The sequence below is a fragment of the Callithrix jacchus genome, chromosome 2, assembly GCF_049354715.1.
Source record: "Callithrix jacchus isolate 240 chromosome 2, calJac240_pri, whole genome shotgun sequence".
NCBI lineage: Eukaryota > Metazoa > Chordata > Mammalia > Primates > Cebidae > Callithrix > Callithrix jacchus.
This window is the reverse complement of record NC_133503.1, coordinates 166,142,983-166,159,246: the sequence shown is the minus strand read 5'-3', so window position 1 is coordinate 166,159,246 and position 16,264 is coordinate 166,142,983. Positions and strand designations below refer to the sequence as shown.

Genomic DNA, 16,264 nt, shown 5'->3' with positions numbered 1-16,264 from the left:
AACACTTCTTACAGTTATGCAGACTCAAAGCAAGATCAGTTTAACTTATTAATCCTAATATGTTGTCTCTAGGTTCCAGGTGGCATGCCCTTTGTTTTGATGTTCAACCTACCTACAGAGTTGGTATTCACCTTCCATGAGAGACTTATCAGTGGGTCACATTTCCACCTCTGACGTGATCTATTCAAGTTGGGGAAGACATCCACAATCAACATGGCCATTAGGCTTCATCTCCAAGAATATTGGTGGCCTTGCTAAGCCAGCGGCTATGCATAGTTATGTTTGTTTTGATGTGAAACCACTTACTACTTACTGTTATGTGGTGTGCTCAAAATACTATCATTTAAAAAACGGTTCTTCATGATTTAGTTAATTTCTTTTAGACAAGACTTGGTTGCTTTCAAATTAGATAAAGGAAAAAGGAGTTATTTAAAAATAAAAAGTGACTTGGTATTTATTTGTCCAATTTCAGGTTTACAGAGAACCAGCAACCTGACAAGCAGTCATCTCTCCTCTTGATACCAGTGTTAAGCAGGCTGAAGGTCAGAATCCTGGCAGTTAGTCTCCTAGAACATACAACATCAGATTGTGCCAGGAGAGCTCTTCTACAAGTAAGAATATAAGCCTCTTTGCTTATTTCTTGGTTACTGGACAAATTAGATAGGTTAATGGATAAGAAACCCCTGGGTAATTTTAGGTTTTTGTATACAAGGGAGAAAGGTGAATCTGTCAAATTGGTATCTTGGTTTTTGTGATCATATATTAATACCACATGAGTCTTAAAAATGTAGACTGCCAGGCCGGGCATAGTAGCTCACGCCTGTAATCCAAGCACTTTGGAGGCCAAGGCTGGCGGATCACCTGAGGTCTTGAGTTCACGACCAGCCTGACCAACATGGTGAAACCCTGTCTTTTAAAAAAAAAAGTAGAATGCCAGAGCCAAAAGAAGGCCTCCCAATAGCTAGTCTACCTGCTTGAAATTGTGCTTATAATTATTAAAAAAAAAACAAAAACTCTAAGAAGCTGCAGCAGATTGAGTACAAGATGAACAAAACTAGCAGAAAGGCACAAGTATCCTTGAATTAAAGTTCACATCTATCATTATTCTCTCATCTATTGGGAAATGGTATTGGACCAAATATGTTTTGTGGAAATAAATAAATGCACTTTTAAACTGAGGGATGTAAAAATTCCAAGTGACAGCATTCTAGCTCATGCTAAATTAAACAGATTTGAGATTTTAGTTGTTGCACAATTGGAGCAATTACGCTGAACCACAAAGTGTTCTAATGCATTGAAATATCTGTGTACAGTTCACTAACTGCGGAAATAAAGCACAGAAAGTTTCAATTATTAATACAATAAAACACCTACCACTTCATATCAGAATTTTGCTTATAAAGTCTGTCTCACTTACAGACTTTATAAGCAAAATTCTGATATGACACTTAGCTGAGTGTCAGCTGAGACCTCTTGCCCTGAGACAGGCTTTGTTTCATGAATTCTTTATATAAATCCAAGTTTACATACTTAAAATTATACCTATTAGTATCATGTAAGTAATCACCATTGATTGTCTACCCTTTCGCAAACATGGCTAGATAGCTCATCTTTGGGATCAGGAAGCACATTTAGCAAGTTTGGAAGCATAATTCAGGGAACCTTGTATCTAGTAGAGATTTCAGAAAAGAACCACCCCTTGGTGACCCCAAACATTAAACGTTGTTCCTAATCCAGAGAAGACTTCAGGAATTCAATTTCTATACCACTTTTGACAAGCCATTGAAGTGACTGCTACAGATAAGATTAAAGTGAAGGATGGTGTTTCAGAGAACTAAGACTTCTTAGAAATGATTGTGCCCTTTCTGCAACTCATATTATATTAAATAGAACACATGTCTTCTTTCTCGGTTGTAATAATCTAAGAACACAAGGACAGATCTCAAGTTTCACCTTAATCTGCACAGATTTCAGAAAGTTTATTCTAGGACTTATAGAGGGACTTTGAAGATTTTCTAATATGCATATTCCACTGGATTGTTTTTAGTCATCTCTTTTAGTCAACTCTAATTATTCCAGGGCTGGGGAGGGAGAAAAAATAAACTTTGTATGAGTTGCATGAAAACAAGATTATCCTAGAAAAGCTACCTGGTTATGTCATTGGGCAACAGTTTCAAAGGCTCAAGTCTTGACTACTCCATTTACATTTTTTAAGATAAGCTCTTGAGATGGTATTAACCATTTTGGTACTAACAAATTTTGAGGATCATAGAAAAATCTCGTTTTCTTCCCTAAGGGCAACATAATATTCTTCTTACTTTTGATCTAGACATAATTCTATAAGATTAAAGTAACTAGTATCTTAACTTTACATTAATATCAAGTTAACAGCCCATGAAAGAAGTTGTTTCTTATAAACCTTAAACTACTGGCCTGATAAACAACTCCACTGGGAACTGAATAAACTGCTACTTCCCTAAGGGCTTAACTTATTTGACATGAAAAGTTTATGTACCAAGAGAATTTAGTTTTTCTGGTTTTCTAGACTATAAAGACTCATTTATTAGATGGGTGTGTGTATCTTTTAATATGTGTTATTCAAAATCATCTCCAGCTGTAGATAGTTTTATAGTGCATTAGTACTGGCCAATTCTCTACTCCTTCCATGTTAAATGAATTTGGTTTATGATAATGGTGACATTACTGTATTGTCTAATTGTCCTGCTTTAAAAATAAAACCCTATGAATTATATTGTTTTCTAGTTTGCAGAGTATTGGTTAGAAATTGTATTGAGTACTTTTCCTTTTCACTAAAATTTATTATTTACACATCTGCCTAGCCCTCAGTGTCACATATATCACATTAATGGTCCAGATTTGACTTTAGGGCAGTTAAAAATCTGACTTACCACTGGGAGACTTCCCTGGAGTAAGCAGATGGGATGGGGGTTCTTCTTTTTCCAGGCCTGTTGAATGCACACCAGTCTTTAAAATAACTAATCATGGGGGAACACTCTGGTTTACAGTTATAGCATGAGGTAAACTAATAGGAATGGTTCTTTATTGAATGATACTTAGCTGAGTGTCAGCTGAGACCTCTTGACCTTCATGAAATATTCATATTTACAGTGAACTAAAAACAGGTTTCTGGTTAGTCTACCCGGGAATGTCAACATCAATGAGTCATAATAAAGGAAGTTTCCTTGGTTCATAAAAAATGTAATACTTAAGTAAGAAATTTCATTAGCTTTTATTTTCTGTCAGAGCAGTCTCCTCTGCTCTCTGAACCACGAATGACCTGTTGCAAAACTCTGCACCTACTAGCAATTGCCATTTTAATACTTAAGGGAAATGTGGGATGGACACAAGTGATTAGATAGGGGTTCCATTTGTAGCCTCACTGTATGATTCTTATTATGGTCATGAAATAAAAGTAACTTCATTTCGTCCTAGAAGTTTTAGAGGATTCACTCTACGGTAGCATCTGCTATTTTCTAGTCGTCTTGGGTAGGCATTTTTAGCATCAGAGAATGCAATTAGATCATTTGTTTCCTTAGCTGAACTCTATAGCCCGATGCAAAGACAAGCCTTCTTTGAAAGCCACTATTAAGTTCCTAATCCAATCTTTATTAAAAAGACTCAATATCGAAGACAAGGAAGTTAAGACAAATCCTCCAAAAGTAGTGAACAAGCCCTTCCACACCCAGCAGAAGCCTTTCAGTAAAGCAAAATGTGAAATTAGAAAAATATTTATAGTTGCAATGTTTTTTAACTAGCAATGTATTCCTTATTTAACATACTATAGAAACATATAAACAATTAGTTCCACCAAGGAAAACAGTGAGAGAAACAACAGTACCAAGTTAGCATAGTCCCTCTAAAACAAGCAAAGTTCTACTTTAGAGTTATTATCAGAGGTGAGATGTGAACCAAGTTCCCTTCTCCAAGTCTGCCATTTGCTCTCCAGGACTGAGGTGGATTCCTACCCTAAATGCTATTTTATATTTGCACCTGGGTCCCAAACATTCCCTTAAGGGGGAAATAAAAAAACAAATGTCTTTTGACACTTAAGAGTGTGTCATTTATCTTACATTGTGCATGGCCAGAGAGACGATGCAAATGGTAGGCAGCTAGCTACCCTAGATTTTGCTGTGAAGCCATAACTATGACAAAACTTGAAAAACCTTCAGACACTGACAGCCTTTTTCGTTGTTGTTCAGAGCACATGAGGGTCTGCTGACTGATCCCATTGCAATTTAGACACTAGAAACCAAGTTTGGAATTCCAGTAATCTGTACCAGCAAGTTAATTCATGTGATCGAAACTACATCCCTACTAAGTGCCAGGCATTCTTCTAGAGCTTGGGATATACCAAAAAGCAAAATAAAGATCTGTTCCCTGATAGGGTTTACTATTTAACAGGGAGCAAAACGTAAGTGGAGTATAGACTTTCAGAAGATGAGAAATACTCTGGGGAGAAAGGAAAGCAGAGGAAAGTAGATTTGGGAATCCAAGGCTGAGTATGTCCTGGACATGTTCCTTAGAAACATAGAATATTAGATTTTTAAAAGTTAAATTTGCTGAATGTTTATTATATACCAGGTATGATGCTAAGGCATTCTCATTTAATCCGGGACAGTATCATCCCTATTAGATAGGAGGGGAGGCTGAAGCACAGGAGTGAAGCAGCAATCCGCAAATCACATCAGCCTAATATATATGCTTTAATTTCTTTGCTTACAACAAGAGTTAGTTCTTCAAAGACTGGGGCAATGTGCATAGCCAGAAAGTACTTTCAGGAAAGAGGAATTAATAGCAATGCATAAAAGATATTCATGTCTGCTTGGCTAGAATACAGGGCCTTTGCTGGGTTATACCAGGGGAAAAAGTTAAAAGCTGGGTCAAGCTGGATTAGGGTGGCCAATAGCCCTCTGTTTTATCTAGATGGGACCAAGAGGACTTTCAGGTGGACGTTGGGGGTGGTGACAAATCCCAGTGCAGGGACATGGCATCAAAGAGTCAAAAAGCTCTGCAGTATGAAAGTTGCATGGACTTGCCCTTTGGAGTGATTCAACATTGCTAGTTTCTTTCAAATATTTGGCTAATCTTCTGGAAACAAAGCCTTTTAATTGAAAGGTTAAGGACTAACAATCTCAAACGTTAGATTCAAGGTTATCCCATCTTGCCAAGCTCTGATGCTCAGTGACCCTCAAACTTCAAATAAATAAAATGTCCTAAAGGTGGCTTTTTAAAAAGTCAAAGGCCATTATATCTTACACTCTACATTCATCCTTTTTATAGAAATGTATATGAAGTGAAATGACATTTTGAAATGTGAGTTCCTTAAAAAACAAAAAAAGAACATCTTTTGTAAACGGCATCTATTAAGATAGTCATGTAATTATAGCCTCTTGTTTGAAGTAGAACATATCAATGTAATAGTTTCCCAATTAATATATGTTTTTCCATAAAACTGTTGAAAGTCTGGAAAGACCAGTGCCAAGAAAATGCTGGTTAACAAGGGTGGTAGAAGGGAAAAAGACAGATTTCTGCTCTTATACATTTAGAATAAGCGATAGTGGGTGATGCACTTTTCTCTATTTTAAAAATTAAATTCCTTTGAGATGTTCTAATTTGGCAGATAGCAAAGTTTAAAATGTAGGTATAAGTTTATAGTCTAACTTGGGCTAAAGATAGTCATGAAGATGCTGTAGGGTTCAGCCACTTTCAGTTAAACTCAAAAGTGAAGGGAAACCACACATGAACACGAGCACATCGAAAATCCCATAGAACTGCCCATAGTATGCTGTCAACACTTTCATCTTGGCATCATTAAATGATACCTAACCAGAGTTGGAGAACGCTCCTGATATATCACAAATTCAACAAACAGTAAGTTTTCAGCCAAATAATTAGTATTCAAAAAGCTCTTATACTAGGATTTTGAAAGTTGGTCAGTGGACGGCCTATCGGTTGGTTTCCAGCCTGGGGTTCTTGGACACACTGGGGTGTGCGCAGACAGCAATGAGTCTGTGACCTAATTTTAGCATTTTAAAGAGTCAAATGGATATCCCAACTCACAATACAGCTGCACAGGGAAGTAAGAAACAAAACAAGTTTCTTTGATTTGGGTGGAAATTGTGCTAAGTCAAAACAGCTGTAATTATCCAGTGTTCAGCCAAAGGTCTCATCTGTTTTCTCAAATTTTATTCATAATTTTATAAACAATTTGGTGGACACTTTTAAAAGGAGAATAAGAAGTTGTCTGTGGATGAAATATCAGACTGAAAACTATTCACCACAATTCTCATTAGCCAGGTGATTACATCCATCAGGTCAGACAGATACATGAACAACAATGAATACTCCATTGGTAGAAGTTAAACTAGCAACTTGGAAAGACCACACCATCTGGAGAATTTCAGTAACAGCTTGTCTGCCTTCCTCAGGCCCTGAGCAGATATAAACTAGAAGAACATATGGATATTCCTCATTATAAATAACCCTAAAGTTTAAAAAGGGGGGGGTCAGAACTGTTTTACTTATACCAACAGATGATAAGGCAAGCTAAAATTTTCCATTTTGCTCACTCTATAATAAATTGCAACTGATGTTATAAATAAAAGTGGCTTGAGTTACTCACTCACCTGGCCATCTGGTTATTGTTTATTGAACACCCACTACGTGCCAAGCACTGCATTATCCTATGTATACTGTGATAAAATAGACATGGTCTCAGGCCGGGCATGGTGGCTCACGCCTGTAATCCTAGCACTTTGGGAGGCCGAGGTGGGTGCATCACCTGAGATCAGGAGTTTAAGACCAGCCTCGCCATCATGGTGAAACCCCATCTTAAAAAAGAAAGAAAGAAAGAAAGAAAAAACATGGTCTCTACTCTCAGGGGGCTTAGAGAATATGTAGGGGAGAAAGAACAAGCAGGTGACAGTTATAACTGATGCTATGTATTTTGGAGGAATTTTTTTCTGATTAGGATAGAAAGATTCATTGCTATGAATAACACTTCATAAAAGAAAGCAAAAATAGTATTACTTCAAGGAATTATATTAAATTGCTATATTGATATCAATTATGGAAGGATGCAAATGTTGTCTGAAAGGTTAATAATCCTCAACAGTTTTGAAATTATGACTTGAATTGGGGGGATATTTACATTTAATATTTGTGAGCCTCCTATAACCACACTGCAATCTGAAGGAGCATCTGTATGGCAGTGCCAGAAGGGAGAAATTCTGTTATACGTGAAGATACTGAAGAATATCAGTGATATTTCCTTCAAAGTTATCGTAAAATCCAAAGTTCTGAGTCAATACTATATTCATAAACACCGGAAGAAACACTATGCTCATTTGGCATTCAGTTTTGCCACTTGAGAAGTACAAGCCATTCGGGGAACTGCTGTATTCTAAAAGCAGGTGTGTTCTACGGTGCTCTTAATTACCAGATTTTCTAAGAATACAAGAACGTCACTTTCAGATCAGGCCAAACGTTGGATCTCAGATTTCAGTGAAACAATATTGTGAAAATGTAACCAAGGGTCCCTATAGGTGGCTTTGGTTATTTAAAGAGCCCTACCAAGTCACAAGAGCATTAGCAAGGGGCTACAGGTAGCAGTCTTCTTCATCAAGGAAATGGACTTCATGATCACTACAAGTAGTGAGCCCTCCACTAATGTTGGCTGCATGAAGTACAAGAGCACAGATCCAAACACAGCACATGGTTGTGCCCACCATTTCTATGAAAGAGTTCTTGTACAGAAAACCGAACCCTTGAATACACTATGTGGGAACAGCATTAAAGAATGTACTTTGTATGCAGATAAACGAAAAGATCCACAACAGTATTGTCTGCAGCTTAAAATGAGGCCAAGATTTTATCCTAAACTGTTCATATTTAATGAGTGCGTCGAACTCTGAAACTCTTTTCATATTTACCCTTTATTTTCATACCTCTCCTCCCTCCCCATTACATATTTTTTTATTTAGTTCCAGCATTTCTCCGCAACCTTGTCTCACTGCCACCCTGAGTTCCTCCTCCCTAAAAAGCTATACGTTGTATCATACATATCCCTCACGATTAGCGGACTTATATTACGGTGTATGTTGATCTTTTCTATATACATAGCATAGGTACTCCTTAATATATTTAAAATACTTGAAGTGAAAAAACAAACTTTGTGGAATGAGCTTTTTCTTCTATCTTCAAAGGGCTTCAATGAGAATCTAAGGTGTAAGAGACTCTAATTGTAACCGACCTCCCTTTATGGCTAAATTCTTGTAGGAGGTTTTACTGTCCTCCTAGCTTGCTTGATTTTGTATTAATCAGGTATCAGTGTTCAATTCCTCCATTCACATTCAGGCTGAGATTCAAAGCCCTTCTAATCAGGCTGTAGACTGTCCATGTACATGGCCACCTGCTCTCTGAAGAAGCTGTTGTCTTCCGTTTCCCCTTAACAGACACACACACGCACCAGGCCTTCTTCTGTTGTCTGCTGGCCTGTAATATGTACTGCCTTCACCTTCTTGAATTTAGTGAAAACCTTCATTCCAAGGCCACCCATGATGTGTGGTCTCAGGGAAGTCTTCACTGGGCTCTCACCAGCCATTTTCCCACATTTGCCATGACCTGTCATTGCCCTCTGATTCCTATAGAGCTCTTCTTTCCTCAGTTCAGTAAAACTTTTAGGATCAGAAAATTATTTGCCCTACATCTAGGCTTGACACAGTCTATTAATGAGCAGTATACTTAAAACATTAGGGGTAATACATATTTCTCTTTGCTCCTTAATAAGGTTAGGCAAACCTTTTCTCTACTTTGATGATTTTTAAAGAAATATAGGTTTTTCTTCAACTACTAAGCAATCTCCACTCACACGCATTCTGCCAACAGTCAGGTTGAGTTATCCTAATCAGCATCTGGTTTTCCTGCTTTAGTGAAGAGGTGTGCTTGGCAAATAAAGATCAAAATTCTTATCCTGACATTCATGGCTCAGCACGATTCATCTCTCCTTTTCAAACTCAGACACTTCTCAGGCCTGTGCTGCCTGCTCTTGGCCAAACTGGCCAGAGTTATTTAGGCATAACCTAAATTCACCCAACTGCATGATTTGCATGTGTGCTTCTGCCTAACATGCATTTTCTCTCCCTACCTTTGTTTATTTGACTTCCATTGTTCCTTTAAAAGCCAAATCTATTAAAACACCAATGTCCATTTTCTCCTTCTGGACCCACACAACACTCTGTACCACTTAACTACAATAAAATCATATGTTAGTTGAGTAGTTACTATTTTCTCTAAATATCTTACAGGCAGCTGTTGATAGGTATGCATTCCCTAGCAGGGATAAGGTAAATATTTCCATCCAACTTTCAATTACCATCAACTTTTAGTCACTGGGGACTTGAGACCAGTTAGAGAAATCAGAAATCACAAAGATCAAGTTTTCAGGCAGTGAAGCAAGCATCTCTGCATCAAGCCGTCCTTTAGAAGACAACATGAACATTAAATATGATTACCTATGATTTCAATTCTAGTACGTGTATCCTTTCTGAAAAGCCTCAGCTAGAGTTGAACCTTAGCCCAGGCAGAAATCAATATTGAACCTCCTTATTAGCAACCAACTATTAATGGAAAAGCCTATTCTATCTGCTACATACTTGTTTTCTACTTCAAAAATGAACTGCTTTTAAGTTGTTTAATTTTAGAGGTAAAGGGGGCAGGGAACAACAGAAAACAAAATCATATAACAATAACAACAAACCCCAATGCTAATGTAATTAAAGCACAGCTCAGACTTCCCCTTAAAGGATGGACATTTGAGCGCCTATGTGTAGCCACTACAACTGCTGATCTGACTCAGAGGGCAACTGTATGTTTCCCTTGCAGATTAACATTTCATCCCAAAGCCAAACTGGTTTAGCATGCTTCATATGATTATGCCAACTCTCTGACATATGTTCACACACAGTTGGTTTATTTCTGCTGCACTAAATGGTAACAAAAAGCACTTTAGCATCTGAGTTACATATTACAGAAGACTAGACCAGGTCTTGGCCCCCTAAAAGGACACTTAAAATTTAAAAAATAAGTGAGATAATTTGGATGAAATGTTTAGAACAGGGAAGGAGGGCAGCTGTGTTCAATATGGACACAATTAAAGATGAAGTTATTCACTTTCCAGTTCTTTGGGTAAGGATTAACTACAGACCTTAAGAGGACCTGACTGCCCTGCTCAGATGAAGTCTCAGTGGCAGCTGAAAGTTAACATTTGTGTGACTCTCTAACTGATGTATGAATTCAGCATTGCCACATTCTCCTCCTGATATTCACCTTTAATAGTTTAAAGGTACATAGGAAAGACAGTGTTCTAATTTTCAGACTGAATGTGTGGATCTCTAGAATTTAGTTTGCCTGACACTCAAAAACAATGAGAACAAGATCCTTTTAAAAATTCAGCTTATTTATTGCATTAAGAATTGTATTTCTAGGACAGGTACATTTCAGAATCAGCTGCAGGAGCTCAGAGAATTTTTAATTTTAAAATCGAGGCAACTCATCTTCCTGATGGAGAAATGAAGCTTAGGCCTTATATAGCTTGTCTTACATGGCGAAGCTGGGCTGTGGGCAGTCATTTCCAGAACCCAAGCTCTTAATCTATGTTGGCTCTTCAAAATCGGAGTTCCAATTATATACCCGCACATGACATCCTTGTATTTTTCAGTTTGAGATGTGATCTCTGTTTAACATCAGGCCGTCTTAGGACTGTTTTTACAGGTAGGTGAGGCAACTATGGAACAGAGCCATTGAATAACGTGTCCAGGAAATGGCAGCACTGCCATTCCCATGCAAGTCTGTTTAACTCTCCATCCTATGTCCTTTGCCGCACATGAGGAAGACTTGTTTCGGTTTCTGCTCACTTCGAGTTTTTCCACTGCTAACCTAGCATCAGACTTCACATAGTAGGTAATTGGTAAGTATTCAGATAAACACCAAGATGCAACTCATAAAGATTCATAATTGCATCCTAGCTTTACCACTTAATGAAAATACCCTGGGCAAGATACTCATCACACTGGAGCCAAGAAATGGAGATATATTTTGTTTGCAGGTTACTTAAAGTGAAAGTCGAATGGGAGAAAGGAGCAGTCTTCATTGGCCACTAAACTTTACAAAAACTAAGTGAAATAGATTCATTTATGGAGAGATCTTCATCTGCACTTCTGGACATGGCACAAAATGTTTTAGAGGTGACAGAAAACCATCTGGTTCAAGCATAATGATCTAGTTTACTAGAATCTTTTTTCAAAGAAGTAACTGGGACAGTCTCCTAATAAATGGAGATTAATTATACTCTTTAAAAACCCCAGTAGAGGGCAAAGGATTTAGAAGTGAGGTGATAATATATAATCAAAAAGTATATTGGATTTCCTATTATCAAGAAAGCTATACTTGGGATATGGGGAAAATGTCCAAAGTCCATGCTTTTTAATCTTTCTGCATCCTCAGATTCAGTTAAACTGCACTGTATTTAAATGCTTTTGCTTTATTATCTCCATGACTGAAAGAATTCAAATACTTTGTTATGATTTCCACTGAACAACTGAATCATAAAACCACTGAATTATGAAAGTTACTCTTAGATCACGTGGTAGAGAGCTAGTTTAGGTACAGCTGGATGGGCCCTACTGCCAGAGTTTAATTTAGGAGATCTGGGATGGGGACTGAGAGTCTGCGGTTCTGAGAAGTCCCCAGCTGATGCTGATGCTGCTGGTTTGGAAATCAACTCTGAGAACTATTGTCTTAGATGAGTTCTCCTAAGCTGTGAAATATGAATCAAGCTAAGTGTCCAGTTTTGAAAGACTGAATTAATTTGTCAAGTGCAATCTTGTGTATGGCAGTTCATCTTTCACATAGAGATCTAAGTCTTTTGAGGAGTAACCTTTTGCATCATACTGCTAGGTAGAAATAGGGTAGTTTTGTTTTTATTTAAACAAGAGACAACATTAAACCATATTTTCCTCACCCAAATTTCTTCTAGGTTGAACAGTGCTTCAAACCCAGCGTTCTAGGATTGTTACTTCCTATTTACCTGCTCCCTTTACTCTATGGTTTCCTGAAAATCTAAGTGACAGCCCTCGTACATTCTGTTTACCTTCAACTTAACACTCACTCAGCCTGCCCCATTCACTTAGGGTTCTTACCTGTTGAACTTCGTTAAAAATCACTTGCCTCTAACTAGCCTGTATAAGTGTAGTAGGGAAAAATTGCCAGGCTGCTTCTATATTGAGGTAGAGTAACTTTTAGATTCCAGAAATTTCATAAGCTTTTATGTTTTGCTCTCTAGATGATGCAAGAATTAGGAAGGTTAGAACATTAAGTACTGGGATTATAGTAAGTTTGGTGGGGGTGATGTCAGTAGAGAGGAGATTCTGCTTCACTTAGTAACTACCATTTTTAGACCATGAAGCAATTTGTTCAGATTCTACTTGCCCTAGAGAGGCAAGCTTCCTTCCAGGGTAGGAGAAGGATGCAGGAAGGGGAGTAACCATGGCAACCTGCCCAGCTATGAGGGCAAGGATAGAATGGGGCCTCCACACACTCGGGAGATTTTTTATTTCTAACCTAGTCATTCAGTTTAGTCCAGGTGGTCCTTCCTTTCCCACTTCCTTCTGTGATAATGCTGACTTCAGGGAGAAAGATTGCTCCTTCTCTGTCGGGAGTCTGAGAGGGTATGGGGAGGACTTAACTGAGACCAGCGAGGTCAGCCTGACCAAACCAAAGTGCAGGCTTCCAGGCTGAGAACAGAGAGTAACTCCCTGTGTGTTCCAGTGTGAGCACAAGCAAACCCACTGGCTTTATTAAAATCAGGTGCTTGAATAATTAACCTTTCTCAGGTAGGTGAGGGGTATTCAATTTTCGTGAAGAAATTTTCCTTTTGCCTTCAGTTTTCACGAAGACTCTTAATTCAGTTGTTCAGGGGGAAGCAATAACAAATAAACAAGCAAAACCTTCAAAATCGGATGGAAAAAATTATTCCAAGTATGTTAGATTAACTGTCTTCCCAGCAATCCTGGGGTAGGTACTATTATTCTCCCCAGAAAGCTGAAGTACAGAGAGGTTATGGAATGTGCCCTAGGCCATGTAACCTGCAATCCTGTAGCCAGGACTGGAACCTAGGCAGCAGTACTTCAGAAAGTAGTTCTCAATACTACCCAGTTGTGTCCTGTCGGAGGCAGCTAGCGTTGAATGCTCGCCTTCTGTGTCCATGCCAGGCATCACTGCTTCCCCTCATCAGGAATTTGCTTGGTTTTTGTCTTTAAGTAAACACTAAGGAGTCTGCTTTCCTTCTGATTCCCACTGGTTAATCCAGTCAGCATATGTTATCATGAGTTGGGTCTCCCTTAGAGATATGTGACTGATGTTAAATCGGTTCCATCTGGCCGGGTGTGGTCGCTCATGCCTGTAATCTCAGCACTTTGGGAAGTGGGTAGATCACTTGAGGACTGGAGTTCGAGACCAGCCTGGCCAACATGGTGAACCCCCCGTCTCTACTGAAAATACAACAACAACAACAAAATTAGCCAGGCATGATGGCGGGTACCTATAACTACAGTTACTCAGGAAGCTGAAGCTGGAGAATCGCCTGAACCCAGGAGGTGGAGGCTGCAGTAAGCCAAGATCGCACCCTGCCCTCTAGCCTGGGCAACGGAGGGCGACTCTGTCTCAAAAACACAAAACAAAAAAATCTGTTTCATCTAAATATGATTTTGGCCAACCTTTGTGCAGTTCAGGGGCACAGCTTTGACTTTAGAATTACACAGCAGTGCCAGGGAGAATTTTAAAATACCACATCCTGTTCCTCAGGTGTTTCATATTGCCAATCTGGTTCCCATTCTGGTTCTGTCTAAAGAGTAGAAAAGCTTATGTGTTTGGTTAGTTACCTAAACCTTCCTGGCCAGTAAGCTTTCAAATCTTTCCAGCTGGGAAAGGTATGTTCTGATGAGCATTAGGACAGCTTCAAACCCCAGGAGGGCTCACTCTCAGCAGCCTTCCCAAGCGTTTCAGCATCTCAGCTTTGTCTTTTAAAAGAGCAATAATTAATTCCTCAGGTCTAGAGAATGAGGAAGAGAAACCCATGGAGCCTCCAAAATTATCCAGGTGAAATATCAGTGGTAATAAACTTAGGCTATGAACGTATGAGGGTAACTTAGAAATGAAGCAGAATGTATAAACTGCACCACCAAGAGCCCACGTCACAGCAAAGCCTCCTGCTTGGGCAGGAGTCACTCAGCAAGAAGGTATCTTCCTCCTCCCTTAACCTTCACCTTCACCTTCAGGTAATCGAGGCCTGGTTGAGCAGGCCAGTAAATATCATCCCCAACCAGCTGGTCAGCAGCTGCCAGAGGTCCCTTAACTACCTTCATGCTGACAAGTGCCTTAAAAGCAGCACCCTTCAACCCAAACAAGGCGGCTGAAATCCATTCAACCTTTGGAGCAAGACAACAAACAGGCCTCATGCACAGGAATTTGGACTTTCAGTTTAATCTAAAACTATAAAAGTCTTTAGTAGAAATGCAAACTCTGGATTTTGTCCTTCCCAAATTAGACAAGGTTTTTAACAAGTGCCTTTGTCCCTTGCTTACATCCTCAGGTAAAGATCAACCATCAAGATCAAAGATCCCCAGAATGGCAAATACATATGTGTAAGAGCTCAAAGTTGGAAGACATTCCTCTACCATCTATTTATTCTGGTTGTACATTAAAGCATAGGAGGTCATAGCTGAAAAAGAACTGCTTTCTAGGGCCGTCATTTGGATCAGAAGGGATCCACTGAGCTGGGAGTGGGAAAAGAAAGGGGATGTTACTCACCAACAACCGGAAAAAGAATTCAGTTGGCCTTAGGAGGAAACTGACCAAGGATTTGGAAGAAGCTGCCTGTCCCAGAAATAGACATTAGCAAAGACCACCAGGCCACTTTGCTTTCTCTGGAAGACTTTCCCATTGTACCCTCCTTGTGGTCTTAAGTGTGGCATTATTTCCACACATCCAGCACTCCACCAAAAAGGTCCTTTTCCAAAGATTACGAAGGCCTCAAGCCTCGAATACTCCCGAATTCTCAAGGCAATAAACTTTGATACAGTGTCACTGAGGGTCGTTTCCCTTCAAGGAGGGGAGACACAGAATCTGGGGTAGGCGAGGCACCTGGCCCAGAGAAAAGCAGCCTCCCCAGGTCTGGCTGCTGGGGTAAGAAGCATGGTGACCAGCTATTTGGTAGCTGCAAGCCCCCTCCTCCCCAGCTAGTTCTTCCCTCCTCTCTAGGTGCTTTTGTGTGAGAAGCCAACCTCAAGATTTTAAGGACGATCAAGTAGACATCTCATCAAAGCCATTCCAAGAAGCTTATCAGACATCTCAAAGGCATTTTGTAGCTGCCTTCTTTCCCCTCCCATTCCTTCTGTTTGCATTAGTTATATCTTACCTCTTTCTCCCCCACGCCCCTGCTTTGCCTGACTAAGGCCAGAAATTTTTTCATTAAGTCACTTTATAGAGCAACAGCAATATTTACTATTCATGAAGTCGCCCCTCCATAATTTTTAAGTCTTTCCATGTGTCTGGAAGCTTGTTTCTGTTCTTCTCGTTTTACAGAGTAGCCCTCTTCCTTCCAAACACAAACTAAAAAGAAAGGGGAAAAGGTGGGGGGGGGGGGGCGGTGGTTGGGGAGGAGATAACATCCAGATTCCTTAAGTGTTTTTAATCTAGTCAAATTTCCCTTTAGACTCAAACAGCTCCCTCCTGAAATTAAGGACCTGAATTCCAGGCTCAGAATTAAGTCAAAAGGGAAAGAGGCAGAAACAAATAACACAGTCAGCTCTATGTTATGAAAACCGCTACGTTGACTGAGGCTCCATGGTTTTAACCCATTCATTTTTCCCCCCTTTTTTAGAATTCTTACTCAGTCTTTTTAACCAGCTTACAGCAGGCAGGCAAGCACCATATAAACCTTGCTCCCTGCTCCGGGGGATTTAAAACAAGTTTGTTAAGTCCCTTGGGCAGATAACTTCTTTAGGAATGCTGGTGCAAGACAAAGTTCACATTTTAATGCCATATGTTGTCAGTCACCAGGAAAAAGCTTCTTATGGGCACAAACCAGGTCCCCAGCCTTTGTCACACGGCAAAAATAAACACCGTTGGAGGAGTTAATTAGGCGGTCAGCAGCCATCCCAGTGTCCTAGGAGGGCTGCCCACAGAC

General features: G+C 39.4%; 1 protein-coding gene across 11 annotated transcripts in view; it reads right to left on the bottom strand.

The window, feature by feature from the left end:
• DAB2 (DAB adaptor protein 2) overlaps positions 1-16,264 on the bottom strand; it is a 96,400-nt gene that overhangs the window by 35,612 nt on the left and 44,524 nt on the right. The gene's annotated exons all lie outside the window — the stretch shown is intronic.